We start from the raw sequence: 12,539 nt of genomic DNA, 5'->3' as shown, positions 1-12,539 counted from the left end.
ACTCGAATGTCCTGCACAAAGCCCTAACCTCAACGCTAATGGACACCCTTGGGATTGTGTAGAACACCAATGGTGAGCCAGGTCTTCTCAGCCAACATCAGTACCTGACCTCACAAATGGGTTCCCATAGACACCCTCCAAAATCTGATGGAAAGTCTTCCCAGAAGAGTGGGGGCTATATAGCTACAATGAAGGACCAACTCCATATTAATGGCCATGGCTTAGGAAAGGGATGTCCTACAAGCTGAAATGGGTGTGGTCAGGTAACCACAAATCTGACCATATAGTCCATGTGTGCAGTATATAATTTGTTGGAGCAGCCAGCATTGAATACACATGGACTATATGTCCATGTGTCCCATTTCTAAGGTACCTCACGTTATAAATGGGCACAAATTCCCACAGACCAGTGTTGCCAACCTACCAGATTGAAATTCATGGACATGACACCTACATTTTACTTGTGTCTCCAAAAGTTAAAAAATTACAGTTTTAAGCACAAATTTTGGTAGTTAGGCTACAAACTTAGTGACAGTCTCTCTCCACACCAGGTGCTCCATTCAGTCCACTTCAGTCCAAACAGCACTGACAGTCCCTGTTCCTGTAGCAGGCACTCGGATAGTCTTGACCAGTTTCTGACCAGAACTGTGCACTCGGATGATCTCTGCTGGTTTTGGACCAGAACTGTGCACTCGGATGGTCTTGGCTGGTTTTGGACCAGAACTGTGCACTCGGATGGTCTCCGCTGGTTTCAGACCAGCACTGTGCACTCGGATGGTCTCAGCCAGTTTCGGACCAGAAATGTGCACCGGATGGTCTCAGCCAGTTTTGGACCAGAACTGTGCACTTGGATGGTCTCACCCGGTTTCGGACCAGAACTGTGCACTCAGATGGTCTTAGCCAGTTTTTATGAAGAACTGTGCACTCAGATGGTCTTAGCTGGATTCGGACCAGAACTGTGCACTCGGATGATCTCCGCTGGTTTCAGACCAGAACTGTGCACTCGGATGGTCTCCGCTGGTTTCAGACCAGAACTGTGCACTCGGATGGTCTCCGCTGGTTTCAGACCAGAACTGTGCACTTGGATGGTCTCAGCCGGTTTCAGACCAGAACTGTGCACTCGGATGGTCTCAGCCAGTTTTGGACCAGAACTGTGCACTCAGATGGTCTTGGCTGGCTCTGGACCAGAACTGTGCACTTAGATGGTCTCAGCTGGTTTTGGACCAGAACTGTGCACTCAGATGGTCTCGGCTGGTTTTGGACCAGAACTGTGCACTCAGATGGTCTCGGCTGGTTTTGGACCAGAACTGTGCACTCGGATGGTCTCAGCTGGTTTTGGACCAGAACTGTGCACTCGGATGGTCTCAGCTGGTTTTGGACCAGAACTGTGCACTCGGATGGTCTCAGCTGGTTTTGGACCAGAACTGTGCACTCGGATGATCTCTGCTGGTTTCGGACCAGAACTGTGCACTCGGATGGTCTCAGCTGGATTCGGACCAGAACTGTGCACTCAGATGATCTCTGCTGGTTTCAGACCAGAACTGTGCACTCGGATGGTCTTAGCTGGATTCGGACCAGAACTGTGCACTCAGATGATCTCTGCTGGTTTCAGACCAGAACTGTGCACTCGGATGGTCTCAGCCGGTTTCAGACCAGAACTGTGCACTCGGATGGTCTCAGCCAGTTTCGGACCAGAACTGTGCACTCAGATGGTCTTGGCTGGCTCTGGACCAGAACTGTGCACTTAGATGGTCTCAGCTGGTTTTGGACCAGAACTGTGCACTCAGATGGTCTTGGCTGGCTCTGGACCAGAACTGTGCACTTAGATGGTCTCAGCTGGTTTTGGACCAGAACTGTGCACTCAGATGGTCTCGGCTGGTTTTGGACCAGAACTGTGCACTCAGATGGTCTCGGCTGGTTTTGGACCAGAACTGTGCACTCGGATGGTCTCAGCTGGTTTTGGACCAGAACTGTGCACTCGGATGGTCTCAGCTGGTTTTGGACCAGAACTGTGCACTCGGATGGTCTCAGCTGGTTTTGGACCAGAACTGTGCACTCGGATGATCTCTGCTGGTTTCGGACCAGAACTGTGCACTCGGATGGTCTCAGCTGGATTCGGACCAGAACTGTGCACTCAGATGATCTCTGCTGGTTTCAGACCAGAACTGTGCACTCGGATGGTCTTAGCTGGATTCGGACCAGAACTGTGCACTCAGATGATCTCTGCTGGTTTCAGACCAGAACTGTGCACTCGGATGGTCTCAGCCGGTTTCAGACCAGAACTGTGCACTCGGATGGTCTCAGCCAGTTTCGGACCAGAACTGTGCACTCAGATGGTCTTGGCTGGCTCTGGACCAGAACTGTGCACTTAGATGGTCTCAGCTGGTTTTGGACCAGAACTGTGCACTTAGATGGTCTCGGCTGGTTTTGGACCAGAACTGTGCACTCAGATGGTCTCGGCTGGTTTTGGACCAGAACTGTGCACTTAGATGGTCTCGGCTGGTTTTGGACCAGAACTGTGCACTCAGATGGTCTCGGCTGGTTTTGGACCAGAACTGTGCACTCAGATGGTCTCAGCTGGTTTTGGACCAGAAATGTGCACTCGGATGGTCTCAGCCAGTTTTGGACCAGAACTGTGCACTCGAATGGTCTCAGCCGGTTTCAGTCCAGAACTGTGCACTCAGAAGGTCTCAGCTGGCTCTGGACCAGAACTGTGCACTCGGATGGTCTCAGCTGGTTTTGGACCAGAACTGTGCACTCGGATGGTCTCAGCCGGTTTCAGACCAGAACTGTGCACTCAGATGGTCTCAGCTGGTTTCGGACCAGAACTGTGCACTCAGATGGTCTCCGCTGGTTTTGGATCAGAACTGTGCACTCGGATGGTCTCAGCTGGTTTCGGACCAGAACTGTGCACTCGGATGGTCTTGGCTGGCTCTGGACCAGAACTGTGCACTCGAATGGTCTCAGCCGGTTTCAGTCCAGAACTGTGCACTCAGAAGGTCTCGGCTGGCTCTGGACCAGAACTGTGCACTCGGATGGTCTCAGCTGGTTTTGGACCAGAACTGTGCACTCGGATGGTCTCAGCCGGTTTCAGACCAGAACTGTGCACTCAGATGGTCTCAGCTGGTTTCGGACCAGAACTGTGCACTCAGATGGTCTCCGCTGGTTTTGGATCAGAACTGTGCACTCGGATGGTCTCCGCTGGTTTTGGACCAGAACTGTGCACTCGGATGGTCTTGGCTGGCTCTGGACCAGAACTGTGCACTCGAATGGTCTCAGCCGGTTTCAGTCCAGAACTGTGCACTCAGAAGGTCTCGGCTGGCTCTGGACCAGAACTGTGCACTCGGATGGTCTCAGCTGGTTTTGGACCAGAACTGTGCACTCGGATGGTCTCAGCTGGTTTTGGACCAGAACTGTGCACTCGGATGGTCTCAGCTGGTTTTGGACCAGAACTGTGCACTCGGATGGTCTCAGCTGGTTTTGGACCAGAACTGTGCACTCGGATGGTCTCAGCTGGTTTTGGACCAGAACTGTGCACTCGGATGGTCTCAGCTGGTTTTGGACCAGAACTGTGCACTCGGATGGTCTCAGCTGGTTTTGGACCAGAACTGTGCACTCGGATGGTCTCAGCTGATTTCGGACCAGAACTGTGCACTCGGATGGTCTCGGCCGGTTTCGGACCAGAACTGTGCACTCAGATGGTCTTGGCTGGCTCCGGACCAGAAATGTGCACTCAGATGGTCTTGGCTGGCTCCGGACCAGAACTGTGCACTCAGATGGTCTTGGCTGGCTCCGGACCAGAACTGTGCACTCAGATGGTCTTGGCTGGCTCCGGACCAGAACTGTGCACTCAGATGGTCTTGGCTGGCTCTGGACCAGAAATGTGCGCTCAGATGGTCTCAGCTGGTTTTCGGACCAGAACTGTGCGCTCGGATGGTCTCAGCCGATTTCGGACACTGAAAATCTCATGGAAAGGCTTCCCAGGAGAAGTGAGGCTGTTCCAGCCGCTCCTTTGTTTGTGCAAAACTAAAGCATAGTCAACTGTTACCTATGCTTCAGTGTGTGAATGAACAGGGATCCTCTGTAGAGAGCCTCAGTGCAGCTGAGGCTGAAGAACGACACTGAGGAAACTGTGTCCTCAATCATCGGGGGGTCTGCTTAGATCTCTGATATTTCACCAAGCCCCCCCACCCCCACCCCCCACTCCACTGGGCTGGTAAAAAATAGGGGCTCATTCACACTGCGGTTTGTTCATTCAGATGGAGCTATGCTAGGGGCCGTACACCTGCACCTATACACCCAACCAGGGGGGGGGGGGTTGGGGGGCCTGTCAGGTAGTCTATATGTGGCCCTCATGATTTTTACCAACAGCCCTGTATGTGGCCCTCGGATCTCAAGGCGTCACACTTCTATTGCTGTTTCCAGACAAACGCTTGCATTGAGTTACGGATCATTTCCATGTAAAATCGTTCTCTGCTCCAGCGAACGCCCAATTGGCTCAGCTTAAGTGAGCGCAAACCTCTATTAAAATGTATATTTTCTGGATGAGCGCCATTGTGGCCCCTACATGTGCGTCTGCGTCCGGGCGTGAATATGTATGAGCGGAGTTCCATTCACTCTGACATAAATGCCGCTTAAAACCTGAAAATAAATTGCTGACAGACGGAATGGTAAGTCATTCTCCATGTGATTGATAAAAGTCGCTGAATTCGCACGCAGATCTGCGCAAATCCTTCACCCCGTCATTTCCTCCCGACAAAGCGCGGATTTCCAGGATTTCTTGATGTTTTGGATATTCTGTGAATGGAACACAGAAGGGAATTATCCCGGGGAAAGGATTTGCTGAACTTTGCTTTTCCGAATGACTGTCAGAGATCTCTCCGAAGTTTTGGGTCGATGCGTTCGCGTGGTGTGCGTCCTCCTATTAGAAGGAATCCGAATACGCAGAAACGCGTCGGACGCGACGGCTGACGCTTCTCTAACCCTTTCACTGCCGCAGACATTTGTGCATTTTTTATTTTTGCACGCAAGTTCAACCGCCTCCCGCCCAACCGTGCAGGGAAATGGCGCTCTTGTTCCGGGAGGACATCATATGACGTCCTCCCACTCTGTGCATGCGCACCCCGGGGACCGGCAGTGCGAGGGGTCCCTCGGACACAGCGGATTATCGATCGCGGTAAAGAGCTGATGATGTCGGCTCTATCATGTGATCCCTGTGCCCAATCACAGCTGATCACATATAAATAGGAAATGCCGGGTATCGGCAGTCATCTCCTCATACTGACAGTGCAGCATTCCTCAGAGGGGACATCTACACTCATAATCAGTGCAGCTCCATCAGTGCTGCCTATCAGTGCCCATCAATGCCACATATCAGTTCCCATCAGAGCTTCCTTTCAGTGCCCATTAGTGATGTCTGTCAATGCCTCCTCATCAGTGCAGTTTATTAGTACCCACCAGTGCCACCTATCAATACCAATCACTGCCGCCTATCAGTGCTCATCAGTATCACCTATCAGTGCTCATCAGTATCACCTATCAGTGCCCATCATCGCCGCCTATCAGTTCCAGTCAATACCACCTATCAATACCCATCAGTGCTGCCTATCAGTGCTCATCAGTGCCACCTATCAGTGCTGTGATGGGAGTCACTTTAGGTGGGGGGCCCATGGAACACAGCTTACTTTGGAGAGGTGGGGAGACCCCTGTCTCAGCTCCCCATATCCCTCTTATGTGTAAGTCACCCTGTGCCTGTTAGGGGTACAGGACGATCTGTCCTAATATCGGGGGGGGGGGGGGGGGTTGTGGATTGTTTGGTGTCATGTGGCTGCATCCCATTGTTCTATTGTGTGTCTTGCTTGGGAGCAAACTATTATGGGATGTATGTGTTTATGTGTATTGGCTTGGTGGGGGTGTCTCCAGCAGCCCTCCCTCCTGATGGGACTGTCTGTTGGTGTGTCTCTTGTTGCTAAATGTAGATTGCCCCGCCCTGTGTCATTATGCAGGGAGGGGGGATTGCTCTGCCCTGTGTCATTATGCAGGGAGGGGGGATTGCCCTGCCCTCTGTCATTATGCAGGGAGGGGGGATTTCCCCGCCCTGTGTCATTATGCAGGGAGGGGGGATTGCCCTGCCCTCTGTCATTATGCAGGGAGGGGGGATTGCCCCGCCCTGTGTCATTATGCAGGGAGGGGGGATTTCCCCGCCCTGTGTCATTATGCAGGGAGGGGGGATTGCCCCGCCCTGTGTCATTATGCAGGGAGGGGGGATTGCTCTGCCCTGTGTCATTATGCAGGGAGGGGGGATTGCCCTGCCCTCTGTCATTATGCAGGGAGGGGGGATTTCCCCGCCCTGTGTCATTATGCAGGGAGGGGGGATTGCCCTGCCCTCTGTCATTATGCAGGGAGGGGGGATTGCCCCGCCCTGTGTCATTATGCAGGGAGGGGGGATTTCCCCGCCCTGTGTCATTATGCAGGGAGGGGGGATTGCCCCGCCCTGTGTCATTATGCAGGGAGTGGGGATTTCCCCTCCCTGTGTCATTATGCAGGGAGGGGGGATTGCCCGCCCTGTGTCATTATGCAGGGAGGGGGGTTCAGTGTCCATCAATGATGCCTGTCAGTACCCATCAGTGCCTCCTCATTAGTGCTGCCTAGCAGTGCCATCTATCAGTGCCGCATATCAGTGCCCATCAGTGCTGTGTTTCAGAACCCATCAATGCCACCTACCAGTGCCTCCTCATCAGTGCCATCTATCAGTCTATCAGCCTCATTAGCGCACATCAGTGAAGGAGAAAAATTACTTATTTATTAAATTTTACAACAGAAACTAAGAAAAACTTTTTTTCCAAAAATTTTCAGTCTTTGTTTACCAAAAACATAACCCCCCCCCTCAGCAGTGATTAAAAAACGCCAAAAGAAATCTCTATTTGTGTGAAAAACAATTATAAAAATGTCATCTGGGTACAGTGTTGCATGACCGCGGAATTGTCATTTAAAGTGCGACAGTGCTGAAAGCTGAAAATTGGCCTGGACTGGAAGGGGGGGGGGGGGGGGGGGGGGGTGGGTGCGGATAGAGCAGAGTGCCTGGTTGGGGAGGGTTAAAAAGATCATTTTAGACCAGAAGATTACATACAACCCCCAAAACAAGATATGTTTTCTGAAAGTAAAGACCCCAGAGACCCCAGAGCACGTCTGTCTTTCATGGGGAGCCCAGGGACGGCAGGGACCTTAAAACATTTTTTTTTAAATTTTATTATTTATTTTATTTATTCTTTTTTTTTACATTGTTTCTTTCAATCCTTTTATCACGTTTATCAGTATCATAAGGAATGTAAAGATCACGTGTGCCAGCAATGGGCTGTGACAGGTCCTCTTTATGGAGAGATCTGGGGTCTGTTAGATCGGTGTGATCCGATGCTTTCCCATTATAAAAATGGCGCTGTTTACATCCGGGAAACCAAAAGTGACAATCGTACTCCACGCTGCCGGAATTTCTGTGTCAAAATGCATTTCCCATTAAAAGGTAAAATAGCTAAACCAGCATTTTCTGCACAACTCCCCTTCAATCTAGAGATTTCCCCGGAAAGTTTTATCTTCTGCCACTAGATGTCCTCAGTCTGATGTCCAGCATTATTCAACCTATTGCAGATCATCCCGGACGACCCCCAACCGGAGACAGTGAAAGAAGCAGCACAGTGCTGAGCTCATCCCTCCATCACTCTGTTCTGTCCTCCTGTCAGCATGCTACATAACAGTTCATTAACTGATTGACTATTGATGCCGTTTCATCTTCTCCCAGTCTGAGCTCTAATTTACAGGATCTGCAAGGATACTAGTCCACATTCAGGTAATTACACTACTTGTATTTAATGATTCCATTAATTTGTGTTTAAAGTGTTACTAAACCCCGAACCCTGCATTCACTATATCCGCTCTCCCCGGACCCCGCATTCACCATATCCGCTCTCCCCGGACCCCGCATTCACTATATCCGCTCTCCCCGGACCCCGCATTCCCTATATCCGCTCTCCCCGGACCCCGCATTCCCTATATCCGCTCTCCCCGGACCCCGCATTCACTATATCCGCTCTCCCCGGACCCCGCATTCACTATATCCGCTCTCCCCGGACCCCGCACTCACTATATCCGCTCTCCCCGGACCCCGCATTCACTATATCCGCTCTCCCCGGACCCCGCACTCACTATATCCGCTCTCCCCCGGACCCCGCATTCACCATATCCGCTCTCCCCGGACCCCGCATTCACTATATCCGCTCTCCCCGGACCTCGCATTCACTATATCCGCTCTCCCCGGACCCCGCATTCCCTATATCCGCTCTCCCCGGACCCCGCATTCCCTATATCCGCTCTCCCCGGACCCCGCATTCACTATATCCGCTCTCCCCGGACCCCGCATTCACTATATCCGCTCTCCCCGGACCCCGCATTCACTATATCCGCTCTCCCCGGACCCCGCATTCACTATATCCCCTCTCCCCGGACCCCGCATTCACTATATCCGCTCTCCCCGGACCCCGCATTCACTATATCCCCTCTCCCCGGACCCCGCATTCACTATATCCGCTCTCCCCGGACCCCGCATTCACTATATCCGCTCTCCCCGGACCCCGCATTCACTATATCCCCTCTCCCCGGACCCCGCATTCACTATATCCGCTCTCCCCGGACCCCGCATTCACTATATGTGCTCTCCCCGCACCTCGCATTCACTATATCCGCTCTCCCCGGACCCCGCATTCCCTATATCCGCTCTCCCCGGACCAAGCATTCACTATATCCGCTCTCCCCGGACCCCGCATTCACTATATCCGCTCTCCCCGGACCCCGCATTCACTATATCCGCTCTCCCCGGACCCCGCATTCACTATATCCGCTCTCCCCGGACCCCGCATTCACTATATCCCCTCTCCCCGGACCCCGCATTCACTATATGTGCTCTCCCCGGACCCCGCATTCACTATATGTGCTCTCCCCGCACCTCGCATTCACTATATCCGCTCTCCCCGGACCTCGCATTCCCTATATCCGCTCTCCCCGGACCAAGCATTCACTATATCCGCTCTCCCCGGACCCCGCATTCACTATATCCGCTCTCCCCGGACCCCGCATTCACTATATCCGCTCTCCCCGGACCCCGCATTCACTATATCCGCTCTCCCCGGATCCCGCATTCACTATATCCGCTCTCCCCGGACCCCGCATTCACTATATCTGCTCTCCCCGGACCCCGCATTCACTATATCCGCTCTCCCCGGACCCCGCATTCACTATATATCCGCTCTCCCCGGACCCCGCATTCACTATATCCGCTCTCCCCGGACCCCGCACTCACCATATCCGCTCTCCCCGGACCCCGCATTCACCATATCCGCTCTCCCCGGACCCCGCATTCACCGTATCCGCTCTCCCCGGACCCCGCATTCACCGTATCCGCTCTCCCCGGACCCCGCATTCACCGTATCCGCTCTCCCCGGACCCCGCATTCACCGTATCCGCTCTCCCCGGACCCCGCATTCACCGTATCCCCTCTCCCCGGACCCCGCATTCACCGTATCCCCTCTCCCCGGACCCCGCATTCACTATATCCGCTCTCCCCGGACCCCGCATTCACTATATCCGCTCTCCCCGGACCCCGCATTCACTATATCCCCTCTCCCCGGACCCCGCATTCCCTATATCCGCTCTCCCCGGACCCCGCATTCACTATATCCGCTCTCCCCGGACCCCGCATTCCCTATATCCGCTCTCCCCGGACCCCGCATTCCCTATATCCGCTCTCCCCGGACCTCGCATTCCCTATATCCGCTCTCCCCGGACCCCGCATTCACTATATCCCCTCTCCCCGGACCTCGCATTCCCTATATCCGCTCTCCCCGGACCTCGCATTCACTATATCCGCTCCCCCCGGACCCCGCATTCACTATATCCGCTCTCCCTGGACCCCGCATTCACTATATCCGCTCTCCCTGGACCCCGCATTCAGACTGTACATTGTAACTTTCTAGTAAGTCCCAGAGTAAAAGAAACTGCAGCAGGGGCTGATCTGTGTCAGGCATTTGTAAATACAGCTGAAAACTGTACAGGCACCAGGACTTACATGATTGCGTTATCTCTGAGCTGACATCCCAGTCCAGGAAGTAGATGGTGACCCTGGATGATGGCCGAACAAAGATGGCTCCGCACTTCTGGAGAGGAATCATCAGGGGGAGTCCTGTGATCTCTGAGAGGTAATACATTCCTGTACATTAGTATGAAGCAATACACCTGATAGCAGGATTCTCTCCTGTCACAGCCGGGAGATTATTGTAGGTGACAGAAGAGGACAAGATGGCCAAAGCACCTCAGATTGTTAGATTATAAGACCCTCTGCCAGGGTCAGGACTGATGTGGAGGGAAAAGGAAGGAAGGAAGGAAGGAAGGGAGGGAGGAGGGAAAGGAAGGAAGGGAGGGAAAGGAATGGAAGGGAAAGGAAGGAAGTGGAAGGAAGGAAGGAAGGGATGGGAAGGAAGGGAAAGAAGGGAGGAAGGGAAGGAAGGGAAAGGAAGGAAGGGAAGGAAGGAATGGATGGGAAGGAAGGGAGAGGAAGGAAGGGAAGGGAAGCAAGGGAGGGAAAGGAAGGAAGGGATGGGAAGGAAGAGAAAGAAGGGAGGAAGGGAAAGGAAGCAAGGAATGGGAAGGAGGGAAAGAAGGGAGGAACGGATGGGAAGGAAGGAACGGATGGGAAGGAAGGGAAAGAAGGGAAGGGAAAGAAAGGGAGGGGAAGGAATGGATGGGAAGGAAGGGAGAGGAAGGAAGGGAAGTGTCAGGGCTCCGGGTATGACCAGAGGTGTGTGGACTGACACAGGGAAACGCAGGCTCCAGATATAGTATAAACAATATAATTTATTTAAGACTAAACAATACATAAACACAGTGCAAACAAACCAAACCAAAACCCCCAACAGATAACAAAAGAACAATACTGAGCGTAGTCAGGCAGGCCGGGTCGGTAGCAAACGGGCAGGCAAGGTACAAAGGAGCAGACAGAGCGTAGTCAGACGGGCCGGGTCAGGAACAATCAGGCAGACAAGGTACCAAAGGAGCAGACTGGAGAGTGGTCAGGAATAGCAGAGGTCAGGACAGGCGGAGTACAATCAGAGTCAGGGATCAAGCAAGGCCCAGATTGTAAGTCTGGCCATTCCTTATATGCACCTCCTGCAATCAGCCTCAGGTGTTTTGGCTGACTGCAGGAGTGAGCCTCTGGTTGCTGAGAGCACCCGCTGGCCAGTCCTGGTACTGCAACCCACAAGGCAGGTGAGTCCCACCACTATTGGCGAGTCCATTCCTGACAGGAAGCATGGAGGGGAAGGAAGGGAGGAAGGGAAATGAAGGAAGGGAGGGGAAGGAAGGGAGGGGAAGGAAAGGAAGGAAGGGATGGGAAGGAGGGAAAGAAGGGAGGAAGGGAAGGAAGGGAAAGGAAGGAAGGGATGGGAATGAAGGGAGGGGAAGGAAGGGAGGGAAAGAAAGGGAGGGGAAGGAAGGGAAAGGAAGGGAGGGGAAGTAATGGATGGGAAGGAAGGGAGGGGATGGGAGGGAGGGAAGGAATGGATGGGTAAGAAGGGAGGAAGGGAGAGGAAGGAAGAGAGGGGAAGGAAGGGAGGGGAAGGAAGGAAAAGGAAGGAAGGAAGGGGTGGGGAGGAAGGGAAAGGAAGGAAGGGAGGGAGGGGAAGGAAGGGGAAGGAAGGGATGGGAAGGAAGGAAAGGAAGGAAGGGATGGCAAGGAGGGAAAGAAGGGAGGAATGGAAGGGAAGGAAGGGAGGGGAAGGAAGGGAGAGGAAGGAAGGGATGGGAAGGAAGAGAAAGAAGGGAGGAAGGGAAAGGAAGGGAGGAGAAGGAAGGGAGGGAAAGAAAGGGAGGGGAAGGAATGGATGGGAAGGAAAGGAAGGGAGGGAGGGGAAGGAAGGGAGGGGAAGGAATGGATGGGTAAGAAGGGAGGAAGGGAGAGGAAGGAAGGGAGGAGAAGGAAGAGAAGGGAAGGAAGGGAAGGAAGGAATGGGAAGGAAGGGAAAGAAGGGAGGAAGGGAGGGGAAGGAAGGAAGGAAGGGAGGGAAAGAAACGGAGGGGAACGAAGGTAGGGGAAGGAATGGATGGGAAGGAAGGTAAAGGAAAGGAGGGGAAGGAAGGGAGGGGAAGGGAGTGGAAGTAAAGGAAGGGAAGAAAGGGAAAGGAAGGGAGGGGAAGGAAGGGAAAGGAAAGGAGGGAAAAGGAAAGGAGGGGAAAGAAGGGAGGGAGGGGAAGGAAGGGAAAGGAAAGGAAAGGAGGGAGAGGAAGGAATGAAAGGAAGAGAGAGAGGGGAAGGAAGGGAGAGGAAGGAAGAGAAAGGAAGGAAGGGAGGGGAAGGAAGGGAAAGGAAGGAAGGGGTGGGAAGGAAGGGAAAGAAGGGAGGAAGGGAAAGGAAGGGAAGGGAGGGGATGGAAGGGGAAGGAAGGAAGGGATGGGAAGGAAGGGAAGGAAGGAAGGGACGGCAAGGAGGGAAAGAAGGG

The sequence above is a fragment of the Staurois parvus genome, unplaced genomic scaffold, assembly GCF_062004578.1.
Source record: "Staurois parvus isolate SC_StPar_1 unplaced genomic scaffold, SC_StPar_1.0 ptg003300l, whole genome shotgun sequence".
Taxonomy (NCBI): domain Eukaryota; kingdom Metazoa; phylum Chordata; class Amphibia; order Anura; family Ranidae; genus Staurois; species Staurois parvus.
This window is presented reverse-complemented; position numbering follows the sequence as displayed.